Source organism: Ursus americanus, chromosome 1 (genome assembly GCF_024610735.1).
Source record: "Ursus americanus isolate L20-20 chromosome 1, mUrsAme1.1.p, whole genome shotgun sequence".
Lineage (NCBI taxonomy): Eukaryota > Metazoa > Chordata > Mammalia > Carnivora > Ursidae > Ursus > Ursus americanus.
Genome location: NC_142127.1, coordinates 62,063,651 through 62,089,679, shown reverse-complemented (window position 1 = coordinate 62,089,679; position 26,029 = coordinate 62,063,651). Strand labels below are relative to the sequence as shown.

At 38.9% G+C, this 26,029-nt stretch overlaps 1 pseudogene; it reads right to left on the bottom strand.

Moving 5' to 3' along the window:
* Positions 1-243: 243 nt before the first annotated feature.
* On the bottom strand, positions 244-18,154 carry LOC148110775 (ADP-ribosylation factor-like protein 6-interacting protein 6; annotated as a pseudogene).
* Positions 18,155-26,029: the final 7,875 nt, after the last annotated feature.

Genomic DNA, 26,029 nt, shown 5'->3' with positions numbered 1-26,029 from the left:
TGAAACTTAATACTCAGATATTCTCAATATCTAAGTTCTAGAATGACGCTTAAGAAGATCCTCCATACAAAAAACAGAAACAAAAACAGAAAGTCCTCCATAAAGACAATGATATGACACATATCTAAACCACACAATGAATAGCAGGTTTCTTGGTCTTCTAAGTAGGCAAATGATGTTCTTCCCTCTTACTATAGAGCAATCATGACTAAGTTTTGCCAAAATTTTTGCTTCGGTGTGGGTTTACACGAGGCACCATGCTACAATAAGAGGAGCTACAATGTCTTTCAAAATTGCCACGCTATATAGCCCATGTGGAAAGAATGCCTGGTCAGTTCCTTGAACCTGACAGGTGAAAGAGAAGTAGGAGGAAACATTCCTGGCTCAAAAGAGTAAAAATAATTCACTGTTCAAGAAAAGCTACAGCAGGGGCGTCTGGGTGGCACAGCGGTTAGGCGTCTGCCTTCGGCTCAGGGCGTGATCCCAGGGTTGTGGGATCGAGCCCCACATCAGGCTCCTCCACTATGAGCCTGCTTCTTCCTCTCCCACTCCCCCTGCTTGTGTTCCCTCTCTCGCTGGCTGTCTCTATTTGTGTTAAATAAATAAATAAAATCTTAAAAAAAAAAAAAAAGCTACAGCAGGAGAATCCTGCAGATAAGTATATTGTAAGAGTCCAGAATCCTAGCAGCCCAGGGTCTATGTAGTCTTCATTCTTCAAATTCCAAGCACATTAACACTTTTATGATCAGGTAGGCAATGGCGAGGAGAAAGGTGAGGAGGATGGCGAACAACAGGGAACAGAGAATTGAGAGGACCTGGACCGGCCACCTACTGGGCTTGACCACCTGGAGACCCGTCCCTGTCCCGCTGGAGAAATGAGCCTTTCCTAGGCTCTGATGACACCCTGGCTGAGAACTCCCCCTTAAAGTCACCAATTTTTGTGGCAGAGAACGAGGGTTTTAATGTAGGGCACCAAGCAAGGAGACAGGAAAAAAATTCTGAAATCTGTCTCCCCAAGGAAAGGAAAAGTTGAGAATTTATAGGATTTTATGGCGGGGGGGGGGGTGTCTTGAGGGTGGATGTAGGTGATTGGTGGTTGGGAAAATGTGAGGTAAGGGGAAGGAAGCCTATCACTGCTTCTCGCAGGCGCCACCTAGTGACACGCTTGTACATACCTCCTATGTATAAAAAATGAATGGCCTGCCAACTTGAGGAATGGACAAGAGGATCTCAGGGTGTGTCCTGTTAGAGGCTAATTTCCTTCACCCTTATTCCTTCTGCACAACTGCAAGAACTCTTCCTGGTTTACTCCAGTTTTAGCTAGTCTCATCGGTGGTCAGTACCACTTCTGCAAAACAGGCTCATAAATCAAGTTAACCAGAGTTTCTTAAGGGTAGCATGATCAAACATTTGCTACCTTAACATATCAGTTTCAGTAGTTCTGAAAATATTTAAGTTACTTTTCAACATCAGGGCTATCTATGCCAAGTCATGTATTTATCTGAGATAAACTTGGTAACTAAAATGTCAAAAATTATTTTTAAAGCCTTCAACCTAGCATAGTTAGGGCTTATCTGTAGGTAAAAGATTATTTATAAGTGCAGAACATTTGTTAAGTAAAATCTTTAAACTGAAATTTTCCTTCTCCTGCATACTTCTCCATCCCCAATCCATGTGGAATAGATTTTAGTCGTAGGTGTACAAAAAGTTGTCAGGGAGCAAGAATTTCTGTCCCCTTCAAGGATCTTTCTAGCTGGACTGAGATCAAATTGACATGAGACAGATTATCAGAAGAAAATCAATGTAATAGCATATGCATGGGGAATCAACGCAGACATGGAGATTCCAGAGATAGTCGGTTAGGCAAAATGAAGTATATAGGTCATCCTGAACTAAGAAAGGGGGGTAGGGGTCTGAGACTTCAGAAGAAAGGAATGCAGATGTTTGGTAATTAGATGCTTGCCCTGCCATACAGATGGGTCACTCAGATAAAATTTATTTAGGCTAATAACTCTTATTCTGGGAAAGACCCCCAATTTAGATTCTTCTATGTACTTAAGGAAGGGTTAAATTTCTCGAGGTGGTAGGGTCTCCACTGCCTTCAGCTCAGAATAATCTTCATGCCAAAGAGGCCCGTCTTGGGGTGGCCTGCCCTCAACCCTCAGAGTCAAAGCAACAATGCAAAACACTTGTCCATAATGAAAAAGGGACTTATTGCTTAAAAAATAGACAATACATTTTGTACAACAGCAATACCATATGTAACAGAGTCTTCATAAACATACCTTTCTGTTCTGTTTACTCACTGTCAAATGATGGCTCATTCTCACAGTGCGGCCAACAGAGAAAAATCAGAGGCTAAAATTCTGCTGTTCCAGTTGAGAATGAAGAATCTAGAGAACACTTTGTTATTAGTTACCTATTGATGCATAGATAATTACCTCTAAATATGGTGGCTTAAAATGACAACAAACATTTATTATCTCACATACTTTCTATGGGGCAGGAAATCCAAAGCAGTTTAGCTGGTTGGTTCTGCCTTGGGTTTTTCTTTCCTTCTTTTGGGTTACATGCCACGCAGAGTTGCAGTCATTTGAAGGCTTGACTAGGGCTGAAGGATCCTCTCCCTAGATGGCCCACTCACAAGGCTGATAAACTGGTGCTGGAAACGGGCAGGAGGCTTAATTTAGTTCCTCACCCTAAAGACATCTCCATAGGACAATCTGAATTTCCCCAATGCATAGTGACGACCTTTCCCAGAGTGAGGGATCCAAGAGAAAGAAGGCTTTGTGACCAGGGCTCAGAAGTCGCACTCTGTGGTTTCTACAGTATTCTATTGATATCATGGTCCAGTCCTATCTGTTGTGACAGGGGAACACACAGGGGTGTGAATTCCGGGGATGAGGTTCACTGGGGGCCATCCTGGAGCCTGGATCCCACATATTTATCACGGAGATGCCGCTTGCGTGAGTCGGTTTTATAGTTCTTGCACAAAGGCAGGGATTGCTGCTCACGTTAGCAATGATTCTTCTTTGCACTGGCCTATTCGCACATGCCTAATAATTGCCTCTGTGACTTCTAGCAAGTGAGAAAGGCGCAGGGTTAGCTATTGTCTGGACTTGAGACAGCAGGAGAATTGGCTGCTGTCATTGCAGCAAAGCTGGTTAACCCTAGAGAACAGAGGACATGGGAAAGAGGTTCATTTTAAGTATCATACCAATAACAGGAGTGTCTATGGGGGAAAATACACACTGCTCTGATTTTTTGATGCTGCTCTCTCCATTATATCTCTGTGCTAAAAATTTGGATTGGTACAAAGGCTGACTCCTTTCAGCAAAGGGCAGGGTGAAGGTGTCATTCTAGGCTTTTAAAATGTATATGTTTGCCTTTATGCAGGTATTTTAAATATTTAAACATTTCTCCCTGATTATAATAGTGGTGAAAACCTAGGAAACAAGTGCTAAAGTGTTCACTCTTTTCTCTTGTTTTCCTAACACGCATGTATCATCTATTCGAGGATATTTAGAGATCATTTTCCACACCTGCATTTAACAATTATATAAACATATATGTATTCTCTCTCTAGATGCTTATAAATTCCCACTTCGGAATACCTCTTGGACTGAATCAATCAAAGAGAAAAATGATGAAACATATTTAAAAACGTTCATTTTCAAGTGTGAAATAGATCCCATATTCTAGGGGCACTTCTCAGTAGTTACACACAAATCTAACTGAATGATTGAGGTCATGCAATCCTACAATAAAAGTATTAATAGGCTTTTAGCCACATTGAAATTTGTGTTGTCCAGATGCTTTCAGGCATAATTATGATGATGTTGAGATCTTATTCTGAATTGGCAATGTATTGCATTATTTTTTTAAGTTAGCAGCATTTAATTGATTTGAGAATTATTTCTATGGTTGATATTTGGAGGAGAATGACAAATACCTCTTGTCCAGAATAACATTTTAATGCAAATTTCACATGACAGAGTGTTCTGTGATGCCAAATGTTGCTCTTAGCTATTTTCTACAAGAGAGCGTAATTATGATATTTCCATCAGCAAAATTATGTTAGATGTTTTTATAAAACTTGGTTTGTTTTGTATCAATGCAGTTGAAAGACAGACTTTACTGATATATTGTAAACAAATTTCACCGTTTAGTGTTTCCACAGAGAAATGACCAAATAAAGCAACCTCAGTGAAGACTATTTTGGACAACGAAGTTCAAAATATACCTATATACCTTTTTCAATAAACATTAATGTCATCATGATAATGGTTTATTAAGGATAGGGTTTTGTTTTGTTTTGTTTTTTAATGATATTTTGGAAAGAGACTAGATTAAGAGGAAAACATGAGTTCCAGTCCTAACTCTGTTGTTTATTAGTGTGATCTTGAGTAAGTCACTTAATATCTTTGTTTTCAGTTCCATCAGATATGCCTGGGATAATAAAACCTTCTTTACAATCTATTGTGAGGATTAAATAAATGAATATATGAAATAATCCTGGTATAGATTCTAGAAATATTAGGAACTAAGTACTCATTTCTATATTTACATTTTCTTTACTCTAGCCTCCTAGTTGCAAAATCTATTAGGTAATAGGTAAATCTAAGAAAATATGTTGCAAGAAGAAAAAACTTTTGTATAATTTTGTGCCAAGTTATTTCAGCCATGCAATTTTGCTAATGGATGTAGTTGGTTTAGGACTAAGGAATGGCTCTGAACAAGTTTATTGTGTGTGATTTCTTGACAAATCTTATTGTTAAAATTCCTTATTTTAGAGAAAACCATTATGTAAAATATTGAATTTAAAGTAGGGGCCAAATGGTGGACAGCATGATGATGATGATGATGATGGTGATGATGATGATGATGGTGATGACGATGATAATAATCTGAATGCCTTTACATGGAACATGAGATTTGCAATTCTTTTTAGCTCCCAGCATTTCCTCTTGTCTTAATGGCCATCTTCCCTCCTTTATAGTATCTGAATAGTTCTTGTAAATATTTGTTTGTTGTCTGTAGTTTCAAGCATTCATCCTAAGGCTTTATTGTTAGGCAAGACAATTTCCCTTTCCTGAGTTATGAGTGGGATGTGGAAATTGCCTACCAGAGAGTCTGCTACAGTAATACAAACTCAGATACTTGTGCTCATCTACTACTTTCAAAAGCCAAAGAAAGAGCAGCACTAACAAAATTAATAGCTGATTATATCGAAACAGAAAAGGGCAAAACAAATCAACTTCCACCTAAATAGATAAAAATGATCCACTTTGTTTTTCAGCTTCAGAACTGTAGCATACTTCCCTTCTGTGAATAGCATTATTCTCAGCATAGCCTATTTTGTAACATGACTGTGCCTAACTCAGGAATCATAGAAATCTTAGGATTCAACAGTTTCAATTCCAGATCCTCTGAGAACTGTTAGAATTCTGTTGATTTCTTATTGTCAGCTTTGGATCTTGTATCTTCAACGACAGGGATAAATTTTCTCAAAAATGTTTTCTTTCCCTTTAATTTGAAAATAATGTGTTCCAATTGCTTTGATTCTTATTGCAATTATCATTACAAATTTAAGAAAAAGTAAACATTATCATAACATATACCTAAGCATGAACCTAAAATTCAGGTTTTGTTCACCGTTTTGCAAAATCAGTTTATATTACCTAATAACCTGATCATTGAATTTATAGTTAAGATTTACCCAAGATTAAGTATATCATAATTGGAGCATGTTCCAATAAAATTATGTTTGGCATCACATCTAGTATCCTAGGGCTTCCTAGGATTTATTTTCATGCTTATTTTACTGTACTTTTTTTCCCCCTTTTTAACTTCTTATGCTTACCTTCAAATAAGAAGGTAGAGTATGGATAATAAAGTGAGGAGAATCCAGATGCCTCAGTACTAATAAAGGGCATTGGATTCCACCAATTTAAAAACAACTTTATGATTTGGGATCAAACCGGTAGGTTAGTTTAAAAGTACTGACATATAGGGATGCCTGGCTGGCTCAGTGGGTAGAGCATACGACTCTTGATTTTGGGTTGTGAATTAAAGCCCCATGTTGGGCTCAGAGCTTACTTAAAAAAAAAAAAAAGTGCTGACATGTTATCTAATCATCAGAGTTATGACACAGCAGGTACCAGAGCAGTTCTAGAGATTCATTTCTGTTGACACTTTTAGGACACTGGGGGAAAAGTGTGATTGTCAGTTATTTCATTTTGTTACTTTTGTAAAAGACCTGCTGATTTTTTTTCCTTTTTTTTAGTGGAGCTCAGGAATCATTCTAAGTTTTTCCTAGCTCCAAACATGGCTCTCACATCATGCAACCACTTCCAGCTATACTTTTCCCTTTATTCTCCATTTATGTGATTTCTTTTCCCCAAAGATACTTCAGGTTTTCTTACCTCATTAAAAAGTAATAACATTCATATATAAACATGAAATAATTTTATTTCTTCATTTGCTCAAAATTTGTGTATTGAACATTATTCAGTTTTTTTGAGGCAGGCACTGGGGATGCAAAGTCTAATAAAGTATGGTCCACAGACAACTAAATGTGCAAGGGGAGAAGTTCTGATAATGATGCGTAAAGTGATATGGAGCTGCAGCAGGAGGGCATTCATGCCATCTACGGTGGGAGTTCTCAACTTTAGCTGCACATTAGAATCACCTGGGGAGGTGCTAAAAAAATCCCTATGCCCAGGTGACATCCCCAACCAATTAAATCAGAATCTCTGAAGGTGGGTCCCAGGCCCCAGTTTTATTTTTAGAGCTTCCAAGTGATTCTGATGTGCAGCAAAGTTTGAGAACCACAGGTCTGGATATTCTGAGATAGGGTCCTAGAAGAGTTGAGACTTGAGTTTGATTTAGATGTGAGTAAGGAAAGGGGTTAGGCATTGGCAGGGAGAGACAGGGGGCTCCTGGCTGGGCTCTGAAGCTATTTCTGGCAGGCAGAAGCCTGAGCCAGAGTGAATAAGAGATAAGGAAGCAGACCATCTGGGCTTGGATGGTCGGGAGTATTTTTCTTTGGTGGCTACAGCATAATCATAGAAAATGGCCAAACCTCAAAGAATTAAGTCATTAAGGGTGTGACCAATAGTCCCTGCTCAAACCAAGCTGGCACAAGTATCTCAAGGCCATAAGCTTCCCAGTCAGTTTTCAATAAAAGACTGCCACTACAAGCCCTCAGTGGCAACCCATTCGGGACCCCTCTCACTCTAGAGAGCTGCTTCTTTCCTTTCTGTTCTCACCTTCACTTAAACTTTCACTTCACTTCACCCTTTTGTGTCCACGAGATTCATTCTTCGACTGTGTGAGACAAGAACCCTGTAATACTGTAACAGATGTATGAAAAGACCAAGGGATGCCATACTAGGGAGAAAGGGAGTCTTTTGAAGAGGCAAAGGATTATGAAATAACATGTCAGGTTTAGGCAACTTATGAGTTATTCAATATGGCAGAAGGAAAAACAGTGAATGGACTGTTCTAAATAAGGTAGGTAGAGAACTAATCATAAAAGACCTTGACCTATTTATTTTCAACAGAAATGACTGTCATAGTCTGAGACAAACTGGGCATAGGAAAAAGGAAATGAGCTTAGAAAGGAGTAGAAGAATAAAGATAGGAGACTAGAAGTGGATGGCTATGAGGAAGAAAGGAATAAACCAAGATGGACGGGCTAGCACCCTCTGGAAGGAGCCAGTAGTTCAAATGATTGAAGGCAGAGGGGCTGCCTGAGGCAAGAAGGAAGAAAAATTTTTGATTAATATAGGTCAGGATTGATATTCAATGTTGAAATCAGACTTAGGACTAATGTTTCTAGACAATTGTTTTCTCTTGTGTAATTTCATGGTGTGGATCAGGGAGATGGTGCCTGGCAAAGGGGATTGAAGGAACTAGGTAGGAGATCCATGTCCTCTGTTACCTGGCCAGAGGGATCAGGACTCAGCTACTTCAGGCATGGAGAATCGGAGACCTGGTCTGAGGAGCAGAGGTTATTGTTTGATGCTTACTTTAATAACCAAGGATTGAAATCCTTCCTTTCCATACTTCTCTGCTGCTCCTTACTCTGCTTTCTCCTCCTATCTCCTGCACATCAGTCTGAGTATGGGGAGGGACCACTGACTTATTTCTAAACTTCAGTTATCACTGGGGAAGAAACTTCTTTCTTTCTTTCTTTTTCTTTCTTTCTTTCTTTCTTTCTTTCTTTCTTTCTTTCTTTCTTTCTTTCTTTCTTTCTTTCTTAAAGATTTTATTTATTTATTTGTCTGAGAGATAGAGATAGAGAGAGAACAAGCAGGGGGAGTGGCAGGCAGAGGGAGAAGCAGACTCCCTGCCAAGCAAGGAGCCTGACGCAGGGCTCGATCCCAGGACCCTGGAATCACGACCTGAGTTGAAGGCAGATGCTTAACCGACTGAGCCTATCCAGGCGTCTGGGAGAAGAAACTTCTAACACAGTGTTGATTAAACAAGACTTTCTCTGATTTGGAGAGAGGATGTGGTTGAGCCTACAAAAAACATGTTATTATTACCCAAAGATGGAGGTATATGGAGATCGATAGTGATAGATTCTCACAAACCCATTTACTTCTTTTACAAGATTCCATCATGAGAGCTCTGGTTTGCCTTTGCAGAAGGGCATCTCTCTTACATGGGATGTAGTTTATAGCCACGGAACAGAAACAATCAATTGGCTGTAAAGGGTTAAATAGAGCCCATACCCTCAGGTTGATTTCATAGAACTAAATGGGCGGACTTAACTGATTAGCTATAGACGAGATTAATAAATACACTAGCACTCAGAAAATAAGCATAAAGTTATACCAGCAAATTTAGGATCTTCATGTATCTGTAACCATATACCCTGCCCACTACTTATTACAATGGGCCTACTCTCTCTGCTTTTATTTGTGACAACACTTCCAAGAGTATACTGGATCTCACCCTGTTAAAAGATTTTGGCTCTACAATTTTCCCCTTTGCTTCTTTATTAACAATTTGCTTTTTCCTGCTGGACCTTTACCAATAATTACCAACATATTTGCCATCTTTAAAATAACCCTCCCTGACCTCACATTGCCTTCCAGGTACCAGTCTTAGTTTCTCATCTTCTTTATCTTAACCCATTTATTATCTCCATTTTTCTTAACCCTTTCAAGAAGGGCCGTCTCTATTTCCTCTTCCTACTTCTTTACCTCAACTTTCTCCTGAACACACTCCAATGGGACTTTCGTTTTCTCTCTTCCCCTACAGTCACTGTTGTAAAAGTCAATAATAACTTTCAAATTACCCAAGCTGATGGCCAAATCTCAATTCTCATCTTACCTGACTTTATTAGCATCATTTGGCAACAACTAGTCCCCATATATTGAAGCCTTTCTTCTTTTGACTTAGGGTACTATTCTCAGCAGGTTTTACCCACACCCCACTAGCCATACCTTCTTACTCTCCCTTGCATTTATTTCCTTTTCTTAACTTCTCTATTGCCCCTCATTTCTTCTCAAGTTACACCCATTCCCCAGGTCATCTTATCCAGTCCCATGACTTTGATTTCCATCAATGCACTAACTCATATTTATATCTCCAGTCTTTCCTATGAGTTCTAGACTCATTTATCAAACTGTCTTTTTCAAAATTTCCATGTGAATCTTAAATAGATATCTTATGCTTCAAACAGAAATCCTTCATCCACATCTTTCTTCCCTAGTGTTCCCTTACCCCAAAAGTTGAATTATAATTCTTGTAATTGATAGAATTTATGTTATTTTCTCTTGGCTACCTCTTTGACCTGTGCTGTTGGCTACTCTTTCTCGTGACTCATTCATACTCATATTGATTTCTCTTTCCTGTTTTTAAAAATGCCAGGCACTCTCCCACCTCAGGGCCTTTGCACTTCCTGCTCGCACTCCCTGGAATGTGTTTCCCCGAGATATTCCTGAGGCCTACTCCATTACTTCATTCAGGTCTCTGTTCAAATGTCATCTTTTCAGAAAGCTTTTCTTGTGAACCCTAAAACTAAAAGCTTTTAAACATAATTCTCCATTCTATTTGTTTTATTTTTCTTTGAAAAAATTATCATTACTTGAGATTATGTTATTTATCTATTTACTTTCTGCCTTTTTTTAAAAATTTTTATTTAAATTCCAGTCAGTTAACATACAATGTAATGTTAGTTTCAGGCCTGTCTTTCTTACCAAAAAAAAGCTTTAAGAGGGCAGGGATTTTGTCCGTATTGTTCCCAGCTTCATCATCTGCATTTAGTATAGCGTGTAGCACACAGTGAGGAGCTCAGTAAATATTTGTTGATTGCTGATCAAATGAGTGAAACAGCTGTTTATGAAATGAGATTCTCCTGAGAGAAGAATGAGGAGGGTTGCTGGAGGGGAGGGGGTGGGAGGGATGGGGTAAACTGGGTGATGGACATTAAGAAGTACATGTGATATAATGAGCACCGGGTATTATATAAGACTGATGAATCACTGACTTCTACCTCTGAAACCAATATGTCATACGTTAATTAATTGAATTTAACGAAAATAATCATAAAAGAACGAATCATTTTGTGTTAGAATGATCCGATATAGTTTCTTGATTATCAGAAAACTTTTTAACTATGATATGAGAAAACCATTATTTTTAGGCTTGCACCTAGAGTTGTATTTGATATGCCCTCATAAACAGACTTCCAAGCAATGTGGCAAATTGTTCTTTATCTTATTCTAATAATTAATCTGGTATTTGTGCTCATATAGGAAACATTAATTTCCCTTTGTTTTTTCAGAGTTTGACTTTGTTATATATTATATATCCAACAGTTCTCCATCCCCTTCATTTTTCTATCACTCTTTTATCTTAATAATGATACATAAAATACAAAGGAGAAGGTGGGAGCAATCAATTAGACTCGTGACACATTCTATGTTCTACATCCATGGATAGGTTTTAAATGGAACACAGGATGAGCTGTATTTTTCCCAAACTGTCTAATTCATAGAGCTAATCTCAGAAAAATGATTTGGCACACAATTGTAAAGGTTAGCTGACAAAGCAGATGGTTGAAATGGTTTTTCTATCTTCCACATTAAGATGTCATTTTAAAAATTCATGCTATATATAATAAAATTCTGAGTTTGGAGGCTTGTCTTCTTCATGAAACCTGAGCCATTTATTTTGGTAGTTGTAAACATAAATCCCCATGGCTCGTAATATGTTAGTAATCAGAAATGGCCCTTTGAGTAAGTGTTTATGCATCAATAGCTTTTGAGAAATGTATCAATTCTGTGTTTTCTTTGATAAAGAGGAAAGGTGACAAGGAGAACTAAAAACATGAAAGTGAGCAAAACTTAGAAAATAGTAAAAAATATTCACAACAGTAAAACTACTTGTTATGTTGTGTTTACATTTCTGTAGTTTGTATTTTCAGATTTATAAGGGTACAATTTTATTTCCAAATTAAATAACAGACAATGAGTAATGTAACATAAAATTGATTTCATTCATCAGCTTAACTGGGAAGTATTACAGATGCCACATTGGTATATAGCATCTAATCAAAGGAAAAGCGCCCAATTGCTGATTTCAATGGCTCATATGATAATAAATCCTCAATCCGTGCTAGAATTCTGTGACGTTCCTAAGCAACAGCAGTCCTCCAGTGACTTCATTGTGATCATATTAATATGTGTTTTTTCTCAAGGGTAGTTTGAGAAGCATATAACTATTATGAGTACTGGAATTACAGGGAAAATCCCAAATACCATATTATTTTGATATTATAAATAGTTCTATGCATAACAACAAAGTATATGAGGTTTACAATGATATTTAGGGCTTGGGGGCTCTTTTGGTATAGTAATTCATGAGCTTTCTAACCTCAGGCTGGGGACATATTTGTAATTTACTTCATTTCTTTTAATTCATTTCAGGCTGGAAAGACTCTCAGGTTACACTTTCAAGGTTTCACAGGTGTAATAGCTTGTGATGTGTTTGTGATTCTGGTGATGACTTTAAATATTAAAACCACAACTCTCATGATATTTACACGGGATCTGCCACTGACAACTTTAGAGGGAATGGTAGCTGCCTGCTTATAAAAACACTTTGTATAATTCAGTAGTTGATATCCATTTAAAAAATTCAACCTTAAAACATCTCAATGCCTAGTCAAAGGTCCTTATTTTCTAATGATGAAACCCCCGAACAGTTAAATATAATTTAGTTTAAATACTGGTGAATAATGAGAGATTTTAGGAATATCAGAACTTCTATATCCATGCGAGCATTATCTTCTTCAAGGGTGTTACCTTAGCAGTTTGTATACTTATTTCAGTAACTCTGCCATTCAAAATATATTGGCCTCATCAATGGAAATCCCCCTCCACCCTTTTCCTTGTGATAAAAACCACACACTATGAGATCTACCCTCTTACCAACTTTTTCAGTGTGCACTACACTATTGTTACTATAAGTAGATTGTTGTATAGCAGATCTCTAGAATGTTTCCATCTTTCATGTCTGAAACTATTTACCCATTGAACAGTGTATTGGTTAGGATTCTTCAGAGAAACAGATGAAATGTATACATACTTATTAATTGTACATATCATAAAGAGATTCATTATAAGGAATTGCCTCAGGTGAGTATGGAGGCTGAGAAGTCTCAAGGTCTGCAGTCAGCAAGCTGAGACCCAGGGGTGGGGGTGGGGGGCAGATGTAGTTCTGGTCTGAGTCAGAAGGCTTGAACAGCCCAATTATTAATATTTTCTTCTTATGAATTTTGGGTAAGACAAGGCAGGAAATATATGATTACAGTAAGATTAAGTAATATTTGTCAACAATTCTCGAATAAACTTTTTTCAGTCTACATGGTTGCTATTATTGATATTTAAAATAAGTATATAATACCAGTTATGTATTAGTTTCCACTTAGTATGGCTAATTTCTAGATGATCATAATGAGAAGTTATTTTTTAAAATGCAATAATAGATGGCTAGAGAGAGTAGACAGTCAAGTTTGTTAGAATGTATTTCTCTAGGGTTGCCTGAGTGGCTCAGTCAGGTAAACATCTGCCTACGGCTCAGGTCATGATCCCAGAGTCCTGGGACTGAGCCCCGCATCGGGTTCTTTGTACAGCGGGGAGCCTGCTTCTCCCTCTGCCTGCCACTCCCCCTGCTTGTGCATGCATGTTCTCTCTCTCTGATAAATAGATATATAAAATCTTAAAAAAAAAAAGGTCTTTCTCTAATCTTCCAATTCTATTTCCTCCTTTTCTCCCCTATCCACCCATGGTTTTTAGTGATATTTGCCAACCCTTGGCATTTTTAGTTTATATAACCTAAAGTTGCTCAGGGCGAAATGTATTTATAGTGCCTGTAAGAAGACAGAGTATTCTACTGTACATCACACTTGTCCTGTGAGCCGTCCTAGAGCTTCAAGCCCTTAAAGAATCTATGTTTTTACTTAAACATATTAACCAGCATGGAATTCATTAAACAGTAGGAGAAAAGTCTACTTTTTAAATGTAAAATGACAAATTAATTGACATAAGAAAAAGAAAGAAAACAAAAAAAGAGAGAAAGTTCCCCAGAATTAGGACGTGGTTCTAGAAGTTTTCTTCATGACTCTGGAAGTCTTAATCTGTAGTATGGCATCAGTACATTTTTATTTGTTAATTGGTTGAAAATAATCTTATAGTTCATACTGAAGGAAAATAAGGAAAGAGCCCAGAAATGTGGACAGAAATCAGGAAAAAAAAAGACTAGAGTGAAAGTTCTAGAGAATGATTAGTAATTGAAATACTTAAGGAAGGCTTCCCTGTGCTAATTTGCATATATGCATATGTATGTGTGTATATATTTGGGTGTATGTAACTTCCTACACCTGTAAGAATGCACTTTTACTTTTCTCTGTTATGTTCATACTAGTCAGTAAATAATAGAAGTGCATTTTATTTTAATTACTGATCAATTTGTTTATTTATGCAATAACAATTAAGATCTGATCCTCTAAGTGTGGTTTGTGGATTAGCAGCGGCCATTATCTGGGAATTTGAAAGAAATATAAAATCTCAAGCCTCACCCAAGGTTAACTGAATAGAGCCTTCATCTTAACTTCTTGTTAACAAGACCTCACATGATTTATATGCATGTTCAACTTTTCTAAGTACCCTTTCAGGATGGTTTTATTTATTTATTTATTTATTTATTTATTTATTTATTTATTTATTTATTTATTATAAGGTTTTATTTATTTACTTGAGAGACAGCACAGAGGGAGAGAGAGAGCACAGAAGGAGAAGAAGACTCCCTACTGAGCAGGGACCCCCAACACGGGGCTTGATCCCAGGACCCTGGGGTCATGACCTGAGCCAAAGGCAGTTGCTTAAATGACTGCGCCACCGAGGGGCCCCAAATAAATTTTCTTAGATGTAATTGTCGGATTTAAAAAAAAATAAATTGCTCTGTGGGGAATTGCAAGGCATGAATATTATGTATCTCATCGTGAAATCAAATTTCTTGTTAAGAGACAGACAATTCTTTAAAAAGTGAATAGTTGGGTATCTGGGTGGCTCAGTAGGTTGAGTGTCTGGGTTCTGATTTCGGCTCAGGTCATGATCCAGTGTCATGAGATCAAGCCCTGTGTGGGGCTCCGTGCTGGGCGTGGAGCCTGCTTAAGACTCTCTCTCTCCCTCTGTCCCTTCCCCATCCAAAAAAGAAGAAAAGAAAAGTGAATGGTCAATGATTTCAATATAGTAGTATTCTCTTGCACATTTTTATTACGTATTTATTACAAATTGATGTTTTTCAATATTAATATTGGGGCTCAGTATTATTTTCTTTATTCTGCTGCACATTTCTCAAGTCTAATTAGTATAAACCAGCAAGAACCTGGGCTAGCTTATTCAGAAGTTGAGTTTGTTGGCTTGAGAATTTGAGAATTCGTTGGCTATTACCTTCATAGGCCACAATTGTTCACAAAGAATATTAGCAATATCAAGCAGTTCTCCAGCGTCAGAGCTTCAACCAACTCATTTTTTTTTTTCTCTTGTTCTCAAACTCATGCTTTCTATTTATTTTGTTGTTCGGAGAAGAAAGAAAGGAGCTAAGTTTTTCTCTGAGCACATACTATTGGTCATACATCGTGCTAGAAGTTTACATACAAGCCATCCAATTCTCCTAACTTGCTAGGCAGCTTTAAACTCAGGATTGCCTGACCTCCAGCCCATGCACTTTTTGACTATTTATCATCTTTCTTGTTAAGTGTCACAGAACTCAAGATAGTTGATATTTAACAATATAGTTGACCCTTGAATAACCAGGTTTGAACTGCATAGGCTCACTTATATGTGGATTTTTTTAGATACAGTGCTGTAAATGTATTTTCTCTTCCTTATGATTTTCTTAATATGGTTTCTTAATAATGGTTTCTTTTCTCTAGCTTACTGTATTGTTAGAATACAGTATATAATACATAAAATATATAAATTATGCATTTATTGTCCAATTATGCTATCAGTTAGGTGATTCAAAAGTTATACAGGGATTTTGGGGGTGCCTGGCTGGCTCAGTGGCTAGAGCATGCAACTATAGATCTCAGGGTCATGAGTTCCAGCCCATGAGTTCATTGGGTGTGGAGCCTACTTAAAAAAAAGGTATATGTGGATTTTCAACTATGTAGGTTGTTGGCATACCTAACTCCTGAGATGTTCAAGGGTCAACTGTAATAAGCAGAAAATCCTTCTGCTCTTACAAAACATCTTTCTTTCAGTTGCCAAAGTAGTATCATAAAACCCCTTGTATTACTTTATACTTTTGTTTAAAATTCTCTAGCTCCTCATCTCCTTCTTAAAGTCAGGAGTCTTACTGTCAGATTCCTCCCTGCATTTGCAGATACTTCTTCTGTATACCCACAACCACTTTGGGTCCTGTCAAAACAAATTTATTTTAGTTCTCTGAATCTGCCTGGGTTCTTTTCTGTTTCCCTTTTGCATGTTTACTCTGCTTGTAATGCTTTTATTCCTTAATCCAATGACAAATTTCTACCCTTCTGTATTAGTCTGGGTCTCCAGAGAAGCAGAACCAATATAAGATCTACATGTAAGATTTATTGTAAGAAATTGGCTTACGTGATTATAGAGGCTGAGAAGTTCCAGGATCTGCAGTTAGCAAGCTGGAGACCCAGGAGAGCTGATGGTATAGTTCTGGTCTGAGTTGAAAGACCTGAGAGCCAGGAGAACTAATGGTGCAATTCTACTCCTGTTCCCAAAGCAGGAGAAAACTGATGTTCCAGCTCAAAAACAGTCAGGCAGAGAGAGCAAATTCTCCGTAACTCCACTTTTTTGTTCTATTCAGGCAGAGAGCAATCTACTTTAAGCAGTCTATAGGTTGAAATGTTAATCTTATCCACAAACACCCGCACAGAGAGGCCCTGGAATAATGTATAACCAAATACCTGGGCTCCCGTTGGGCTGGTTAAATTGACATAACATTAACCATCATCCCTTCCTTTACATTTACCATTTCAGAGTCATCTATGCTTTAAGCCTTTTCTGAGCATTCTGGGCCAAGTTAATTGTTTCCCTTGGCATGTATGGAAGAGATAGCTAGCTGTTCATCCACTGTTCTTTCCCTACTGGGCACACAGTTAGACTACATTACCCAAATGCCTTTTTGCTTTGGTGTGGCCATTGTAGCCTTACACTTAAATTTTTCTCACACTTACCGCTCTTCGCTCTTCTCCCGTCTGTTAGCCGTTTCCTTATACTGACAAGGTACACATTCGTTACTCTTCCACTCCGCCTCAGCTCTACTGTCCTATTGGTTAAATTTTATGTGAGATAAAATGTTATTGTATTAAGCCACTGATTTGGGGATTTATCTTTTACAACAGCAAGTCTTACGTAATACACACATTGTAACAGATGTTCTTAATGTCCCCTCCCATATTGTTACAATAGCTTTGAGCTAGGCTTCTGGGGTAGGGAGTTTCTGGCACACTGAACAGTTTGCATCTTAAGCATCTGCATCTCTTTGCTTCACCGTCTGAAGGATTTCTCTGGTACCTCAGAAGCTTGCTATGCACTGTGGCAACCTGGAAGAGCAGGAGAAAGCCTCAGCTAGTAGGGGGCAGAAGTCAGTGGGTCAAATGCTTCAGGCTTCCCATACCTCAGTGGGACAACTGTGAAGCATGTTTTACATGGTTCTCAGAGGGTCTGCAGTTGGATTTAGTCCCAGCACCCATGTGGTAACCTGCCCTTTAATACCTTCCCATTTCTCCTTTCCATCAACTGCCGGTAAACACTATTCTAATTTCTGCCCCATTAATTTGAACATTTTAGGTTTCTCATAAATTTGGGAACATGCAGTATTTGTTCTGTCACTGGCTTATTTCACTTACCATAACGTCCTCCAGCTTTATGGATGGTATTGCAAATGGCAGGATTTCCTTATTTTTTAAGGCTGAATAATATTCCATACATTTTCTTATCTGTTCATCCACTGGTGGACACTTAGGTTTTTTTCCATGTCTTGGTTGTTGTAAATAATGCTGCAATGAACATATGGGTGCAGATATCACTTCAAGACGGTGATTTTATCTCCTGTAGATATATATTCAGAAGTGGGATTACTGGATCATACGGTAGTTCTATTTTTATTTTTTTTTAAGATTTTATTTTTTTAAAGTAATCTCTACCCCCAACATGAGGCTCCAACCTCGAGACCAAGGGTCGCATGTTCTTTAGACTGAGCCAGCCAGTCACCCCTCTATTTTTAATTTTTTAGGAACTTCACAGATCTCCATTTCTTTAGGGTCAGTTGTTAGAGCTTTGTTTCCTTCGGTCGTATCGTCTTTGCTTCATTCCGTCCGATCTTTGTATCTTTGCGTTGGTATCTGTGCACTTGAGTAAGCAGTCTCTACCAGACTTGACAGGGAAAGACGTTCACCAGTTAGCTCAGTTTGGGGTACTGGACAAGTCAGCTGGTAGTATCTGGGGACAGAAGGGGCTGCTATAGGAGTTTCTTGTTGGATGAGGTAGCTGCCTGTGCTGAGGCTGGGTGGGTCTGCTGCCTGGGCTCTGCATTCAAGTGAGACTGCTGGGTTGGCTCCCTGGTCAGGCAGGGCAGCTGGCCACATTCTGTGCTGTTTGGTGTCACTAGTTGGCTCCCCAATCACCTCTGATCTGGTGAGGTTTCAGGCTGCGCTCCGAAGCAGGGCAGTGCCACTAATGTATTCCGCGATTGCGCAGGGCTTGCCGGCTGTGCACCGCAGTCACTCCTGGTTGGATGAGCTTCAGGCCGTACTCTCTGATTGGATGGTGCCACCCACAGGATTCTGGGTTCAGGCGGCAGCCGATCCGGTTTCTCAGTTGGACTGGCGTCTGGGGCGGTGCTGTGTGATCTGGCCGTGATGCAAACTGCGTCCCGAAGTTGTGCAGGACAACAGGTCAGGCGTCGAGAGCAGGTAGGCCGTTGACTCTGCTCCGCTGCGCGGTGAAGTTGCGGGCCCGCTCCCTGGTGGAGAGGGGGGTGGAGCTGTGCTCCGTGGCCGGGCCGGGTGGTGTCCTGTGTCCTAGCTTCCGTGTCGGGTGTGGCTGCAGACCGTGGTCTGCCATTGGGCATGGTCACTGGCTGGGCTCTTTGTGTGGGCGAGGCCACATTCTGCAATGGGGCAGGGTCCAGTGCCGGGCACCGCTGCAGGGCGCAGTTGTGGGCTGGGCACTGCTGCTGTTGAGGGTCCCTGGTTATGTGGCCCTGGAAGCTATGTTCAACAGTTGGGCATGGCTGCTGGCTTGGCTCCCTGCCAGGACGGTAAGATGTGTTCCACAGCAGCTGGCTGCCCGTGGCCAGACTTCGGGAGGGATGGACTGGAGGCTGTGTTGAGCAGTGGGGTAGGACTGTGAATTTGCAATGTGGTGAATGTGTAGTTGCTCCTCTTACCGTTCCTTCTTAGTGTTTGTAGTCCAGGGGGTTGTTTCAGCTTTTTCCACTGGGTTCTGGAATTTCACAATGGTGCCTTGTCTATGGGTAGTGGTTAGTTGGTCTTGTGAGGGGAACTGAAGTCAGAATGACCTAAGTCGCCATATTGATGATGTCCCAGGGACAGAGTTGTGGATTCAAATACTACCCCCGTGGTTTAGTAGCTGTATGATCTGGGTCAGTTACTTAACCTCTCTGAGGCACAGTTTAAAAAGGGGGTATTTAAAATGAGGATAATAAGGCTACCTTAGAGATTGTGATGAGATGAAAGTGTCTTTTGGACACGGCTCGCAATAAATCCTAGCTTCCAAAGACAGTTGTATTTAAATTTGAGTAACTATCAATGGGAAGAGAAAAAGTTGTTTAGCTATTTAAAAAGTTTTCATTTTACAGATTAAATTTTACTACTCAGAGAGACAGAGCAACTTGCTCAGGTTTCTCTCTCACAACACTTGTAGCCGTGACAGAGATGTGAGGAGAAGTTGAAAGCTGTATGTTTCTGAACTGGAAGCCCTATGGGAGGCAGGCAAGGAGGGAAAAACTCACATTTAATAATGAGGGAGAAATGTTTGGTTGCATTGTCATTTCTCTAAAGATGACTCCATCAACCACTGCGTGGCAGTGACTGTGGTTCTCCACCTTTCTTTTGTTCATGGAGCCCTTTGGGCCAGGCTTGAAAATGCTTAGATGGAGTGAATGTGAGGAAAAGAAGGTAACGTCAGGTTAGGCTAGATGTGTGCCTGGAAACAGGTCATCTAGGATGCTGTAGGTCAATCTCATCTTTGGGCCATTAAAAAAAATTTTTTTTTAAAGATTTTTTTAAAATTTATTTTTTTGACGGGGAGTGTGCATGGGTAGTGCACAAGCAGGGGGAGCGGCAGGCAGAGGGAGTTGGAGAAGCAGTACTCCCTCCCAGGTACTCCATCCTAGGGCCCTGGGATCATGACCTGAGATACTCAACCGGCTGAGCCACCAAGGCACCCTGGAAAATTTTTGAGCGTGAATGACAGTGTTTGTAATTCAGTCAACACTATGTGTTCATGATAAAGATGTGATTCTGGAAGTGGGGGATTTGTGCTGGCAACTTCTCCTGGCCCAGAGTCCAGACTGGTCACTCCCAGGAGCTCAGTTTCCCACCTGTGTTCTGGAAGATTCCTTCTCTGGCCTTTGCACTAAATGGTAAACATCTTTCTTTCTTTCTTTCGTTCGCTCGTTCGTTCTTTCTTTCTTTCTTTCTTTCTTCTTTCTTTCACTAAATGGTAAACATCTTTCTTTCTTTCTTTCTTTCTTTCTTTCTTTCTTTCTTTCTTTCTTTCGAAAGAGAGGAAGGACAAAGAGAAAATCTTAAGCAGGCTCCTAGCCCAGAGCCCGATGAAGCGCTTGATCTTACAACCTTGAGATCATGACCTGAGCCAAAATCAAGAGTCTGCTGCTTAATGGACTGAGCCACGCAGGGACCCCAACACATTTCAATTTTGAGCTTTTACAAGTCTGAGGAAATACTACCAAATGTTCTGTTATAGCTGAAAAGACTGGTGTTTTGTTCAATTTCTTAGGGTCAGCAATCCTGGAACAACTCAGTGGGTGTTTCATGCTTAGGGTCTTTCATGAGGCTGCATTCAAGATGGCAGTAGGGGTTGCAATCCCTGGAGGCGTGGCTGGGGTTGGTGGATCTGCTTCCAAGAAGACTCCCTCAGTTGGCTGTTGTCAAGAGGCCTTAATCCCTCACCAAATGGGCCTTTCCACAGGGTTTCTTATAACATAGTAGTAGACCTCCCACAGAGCAAGCACATGAGCAAGTGAGAGGGAGGTGGTGGAAGACATTTAAAAAGACATTTTCTCTTTCATTCTACCTTTATGCACAGTGGTTTGCATATGCTTCTCACTAGCTCCTTGATCCCAAAGAAAGAACCAGATTTATATTACCAGATTGGAACTCCTTTTTTGTCATATCAAAGATACTGCAGATGAGTCATCCAGCCTGTGGGTGGCTTGACTCACCCGTAGTCAACAGACTGTCCTCATCCTCTTCCTCCACTTCCACAGTGTCACATAAACCATAGGTTCAGTCAGTGGTTGGAAGCAGATTTTTTCAGCTTCATTTTAGGAATAAGAGAGTCTCATTTAAGTCTCTGTCTTCCATGGAATTTTGGCTTTGCTACCCACTTAGTGTGAAGTTCTGATGCACCCATGTGTGTGCTCTTTAGGCTTATGCATTAACAATTCTCTTTGCTTGGAAAGCTCTTTTCCAGAATTTCATATGACTTTTTGCTTTACCTGTTTAGAGAAGTCATTCATGACTGACCCATTTAAGGAAAAATGCTGTTACTATTCTGTATCTCCCATGAAAGTGTAAATTTTGTGAGACAGGGACTTTGTTGGGTTTGAGTTTGTATACAGTTCTATTGCCCAATGCAATGCAGGGAAGCTGATGTGTAGTGTGTACTCGGTAAATACTTTTAAAGATAAGTTGATGAATAAAATTATGCGTTATATGTAGTAAGGTTGTATGTGCTTGAAAAAAGAAAGAAGAAAGGAAATTAACATCGATCGACAAACTATTATGTGCCCATTCTCTGTACTAGATACCTTGAATACATTGTCATAGTTAATCTTCACATATCTATGAGGCCAAGATCAAAATCTTACCACTAATTAGTGACAGAGATAGATTTTAAGGTCTCATTATACTGAATTTATATATCAAATAATTTTAAGTACGCGAGGATTACTGACTATATAAAGTAAGGAAACAATAAATTCTTTTGTGTTGTGAATAATATTTTATGGACTATAATTGCAAGCAGTAAACATGAGCTATTTTGTGGTATTCAATAATCCACTACCAACAAATAGGATCTTGGAAATGTAGATGATAAGTGAAGCCCATGCTGGGATAACTCTCTGCCTTCTGTCTTTTTTTTTTTTTTTTTTTGCATAGGACCATTCATGAGAACCACAAATAGCCCTTGGGGCTGAAAACTTCTTTTGATCAAGTGAATTACTGTTGCCTTGAATTTACTTTCTTTGCAATAAATGAAGGAATGGATTAGATATCCCATCTTCTAAATAGCCATCAAAAATCCTGGTAGGATTCCCATTTTTCTCTGAGCATTAAGTCTTTAAAATTGCAAATGCTTAAGTATTAAGGGTTTTTAGTAATATACTTTCTTGGAAAATATATCAAAATGAAGTTGTCAGAGATTCCTAAAATCAGTGCTGAGCAAATAATCCTCCAAGGCTGTCAGGGTCTAGGGGGATTTTTATTCAGCCTAGGGGTTATTTTGTTGACAAGGAGCTTACTAAACACTGAATAGAAGAAAACCCATTTATGAGAAATGGGCCAGTTGGTGCATCAAATCAGTGGTTAATCTAAACCTGGCAGGGAGACACATGCATTGTGTCAGCTTAGTGGAACGCACATGGGCCATACATTTTCTTTTTCATTTGTTCCAATCACAAACCAATTTAACTTGGTGGGTTGTGTACTGAAGAGTCTATCCATGGATGCATGAAGAGAAATTGAGAAATAACATGCAGAGAATTTAGATTATATAATCTATTTAGGGAAATACTTAAATATAGCAAATTATAATCAAGTCTCCTGCACTGCTTTAGCAATGTGAATATAGATTAGTTTTTATGAAAAATTATGAAAAGTTCAAACATATGTCTATTGTTTTCAGCAATCCAAAAGAATAATTATTGAATTTGAAATTTAAAAAATTTTGTAAGAAATTGAGAATATGATAATTAAATCTGAAATAATAATTGGATCTTTTGGAAAAACAACACATATCTCATTCAAGCATTATGTCCATTGACGAACAGCTCTACGTGGAGAAATCTTGGCCTGGAGTAGGGCAAGCATGAGGACAGGATTGAGGAGCCCTGAGTTCCAGCCCTGGTTTTCTGAAACTCTAGTGATTTGACCTGGCTTAACTCACTTCATTTTCTAGGATTCACTCTCTTTCTCTGTAACTGAAGATTTACACCAGATCTATAGTTCTAGTTTTTAGGTTTCAGAACTTTCTTTAAAATACTTATTAAACCATTATGTCTAAGCCTAAAATAGAAAACAACAACAACAACAACAAAATAGGGCTGCTTTGGTTGGGGCTGGGACAGGGTGGTAACTGAGCACTTAATGTTTTCCTGGTCCTAACGCACGCTCCCATTGCCCATGAGAGTTTCCAGAAAAGATGATGGAAATATTTTATTTTTGGTAGATAGTCCTTATGTTCTTTCCGGTTCTAATGCTTTGAGATTTTGTGCTTTTAAATAATGACAAACACCCTTTGGATCAAAATTCCATTTTGAATTATGTAAAATGATTTCTTTAATCAACAAATATTTATTGAGCTACTACTATATACCAGGCATTATTTAGGTTTTGGAATAAGTGATGAACAAACAAGCAAGCAAAGAAATATTCTTTCACTCATGAAACCTATATTTAGTGAAGAATGGCACAATAGAAAGATAAACATGTCATATGCCAAATGATTAGTACTATAAAGAAAGATGAGTATGTGAGGGGGCTGGAGCTTCTGGGATGGGGAGTCTGTATTGTTATTTCATGTAGGATGGTTAGGAAAGTCCTCACTGAAGAGAGAATATAGAATGCAGAAATTCTGAGGTAGGGGCATGCTTGGCATGTCCGTAAACAAGCAAAGGGACCCATGTGGCTTAACTGAACTAGGCAAAGGGAAGAGTGGTAGAAGATGATATTACAGAGGTCTTTGGGAGGGGGAAAATGGAGAGGTGATGCAAAATCATAGGCTTTCTAGGCCACTGTAAGGGCTTTAGATTTCAGTGCAAATGAGGTAGGAAGTCATGGCGGGGGGGTTGAGCAGAGAAGTAATATTATATAACTTAATGTTATAAAATGGATTGCCCTGGCTGTTGTGTGGAGAATAACTTTATTTTTTTATTAAAATTTTTTTCTTTTAAATTTTTTATTTAAATTGAATTAGCCAGAATATAGTACATCATTAGTTTCAGATGTAGTGTTCAGTAATTTATCAGTTGTGTATAACACCCAGTGCTCATCACATCACGTGCCCTACTTAATGCCCATCACCCAATTACCCCATCCTTCCACCCACCTCCCCTCCAGCAACCCTCAGTTTGTTTCCTATAGTTAAGAGTCTCTCATGGTTTTTCTGCCTCCCTGATGACTTCCCATTCAGTTTTCCCTCCCTTACCCTATGATCCTTTGCACTGTTTCTTATATTCCACATATGAGTGAAATCATATGATAATTGCCTTTCTCTGTTTGATGTATTTTGCCCGATTAATACCCTTCAGTTCCATCCATGTCAATGTAAATGCTAACTATTCATTCTTTCTGATGGCTGAGTAATATTCCATTGTATATATGTACCACATATTCTTTATCCATTCATCTGTTGATGGACATCTCAGGCTCTTTCCACAGTTTGGCTGTTGTGAACATTGCTGCTATAAACATTGGGGTGGAGGTGCCCCCTTCACATCACTACATTTGTATCTTTGGGGTAAATACCTCATAGTGCAATTGCTGGATCATAGGGTAGCTCTGTTTTTAACTTCTTGAGGAATCTCCATACAGTTTTCCAGAGTGGCTGTACCAGTTTGCATTCCCACCAACAGTGTAAGAGGGTTCCCCTTTCTCCACGTCCTTGCAGACATTTGTTGTTTCCTGTCTTGTTAATGTTAGCCATTCCGACTGGTGTAAGGTGGTATCTCATTGTGGTTTTGAGTTGTATTTCCCTGATGCCAAGTGATATTGAGCATTTTTTCATGTGTCTTTTGGCCATTTGTATGTCTTCTTTGGGGAAGTGTCTGTTCATGTCTTCTGCCCATTAATTAACTGGATTATTTGTTCTTTGGGTGTTGAGTTTGATAAGTTCTTTATAGATCTTGGATACTAGCCCTTTATCTCATACGTCATTTGCAAATATCATTCGGTAGGTTGCCTTTTAGTTTTGTTGACTGTTTCCTTTGCTATGGAGAAACTTTTTATCTTGATGAAGTCTCAAAAGTTCATTTTTGCTTTTGTTTCCCTTGCTTTTGGAGACTTGTCTAGCAAGAAGTTGTTGTGGCTGTGGTCACAGAGGTTGCTGCCTATGTTCTCCTCAAGGATTTTGATGAATTCCTGTGTCACATTTAGGTCTTTCATCTGTTTTGAGTTTATCTTTGTGTATAGTGTATGAAAAATGTCCAGTTTCATTCTTCTGCATGTGGCTGTCCACTCTTCCCAGCACCATTTATTGAAGAGACTGTCTTTTTTCCATTGGAGATTGTTTCCTGCTTTGTTGAAGATTAGTTGACCTACAGTTGAGGGTCCTTTTCTAGGTTCTCTATTTTCTTCCATTGATCTGTGTGTCTGTTTTTGTGGCAGCGCCATACTGTCTTGATGATTACAGCTTTGTATAATAGCTTGAAATCTGGCATTGTGATGCCACCAGTTTTGGTTTTCTTTTTCAACATTACTCTGGAAAAAACAAAACAAAACAAGACGAAACATTACTTTGGCTATTCAGGGTCTTTCTGGTCCCATACAAATTTTAGGGTTATTTGTTCCAGCTCTGTGAAAAATGTTGATGTTATTTTGATAGGGATTGCATTGAATGTATAGATTGCTCTGGGTAGAATAGACATTTTAACAATATTTATTCTTCCAATCCATGAGCATGGAATGTTTTTCCATTTCTTTGTGTCTTCCTCAGTTTCTTACATCAGTGTTCTGTAGTTTTTAATGTCAGATCCTTGGTTAGGGAACTTTGGTTAGGTTTATTTCTAGATATCTTATGGTTTTTGGTGCAATTGTGAATGGGATCGATTCCTCAATTTCTCTTTCTTCTGTCTCATTGTTAGTGTATAGAAATGCAGCTGATTTCTGTGCATTGATTTTATATCCTGCCATGTTGCTGAATTGCTGTATGAGTTCTAGCAATTTTGGGGTGAAGTCTTTTGGGTTTTCCACATAAAGTATCATGTCATCTGTGTAGAGTGAGAGTTTGACTTATCTGCTAATTTGAATGCCCTT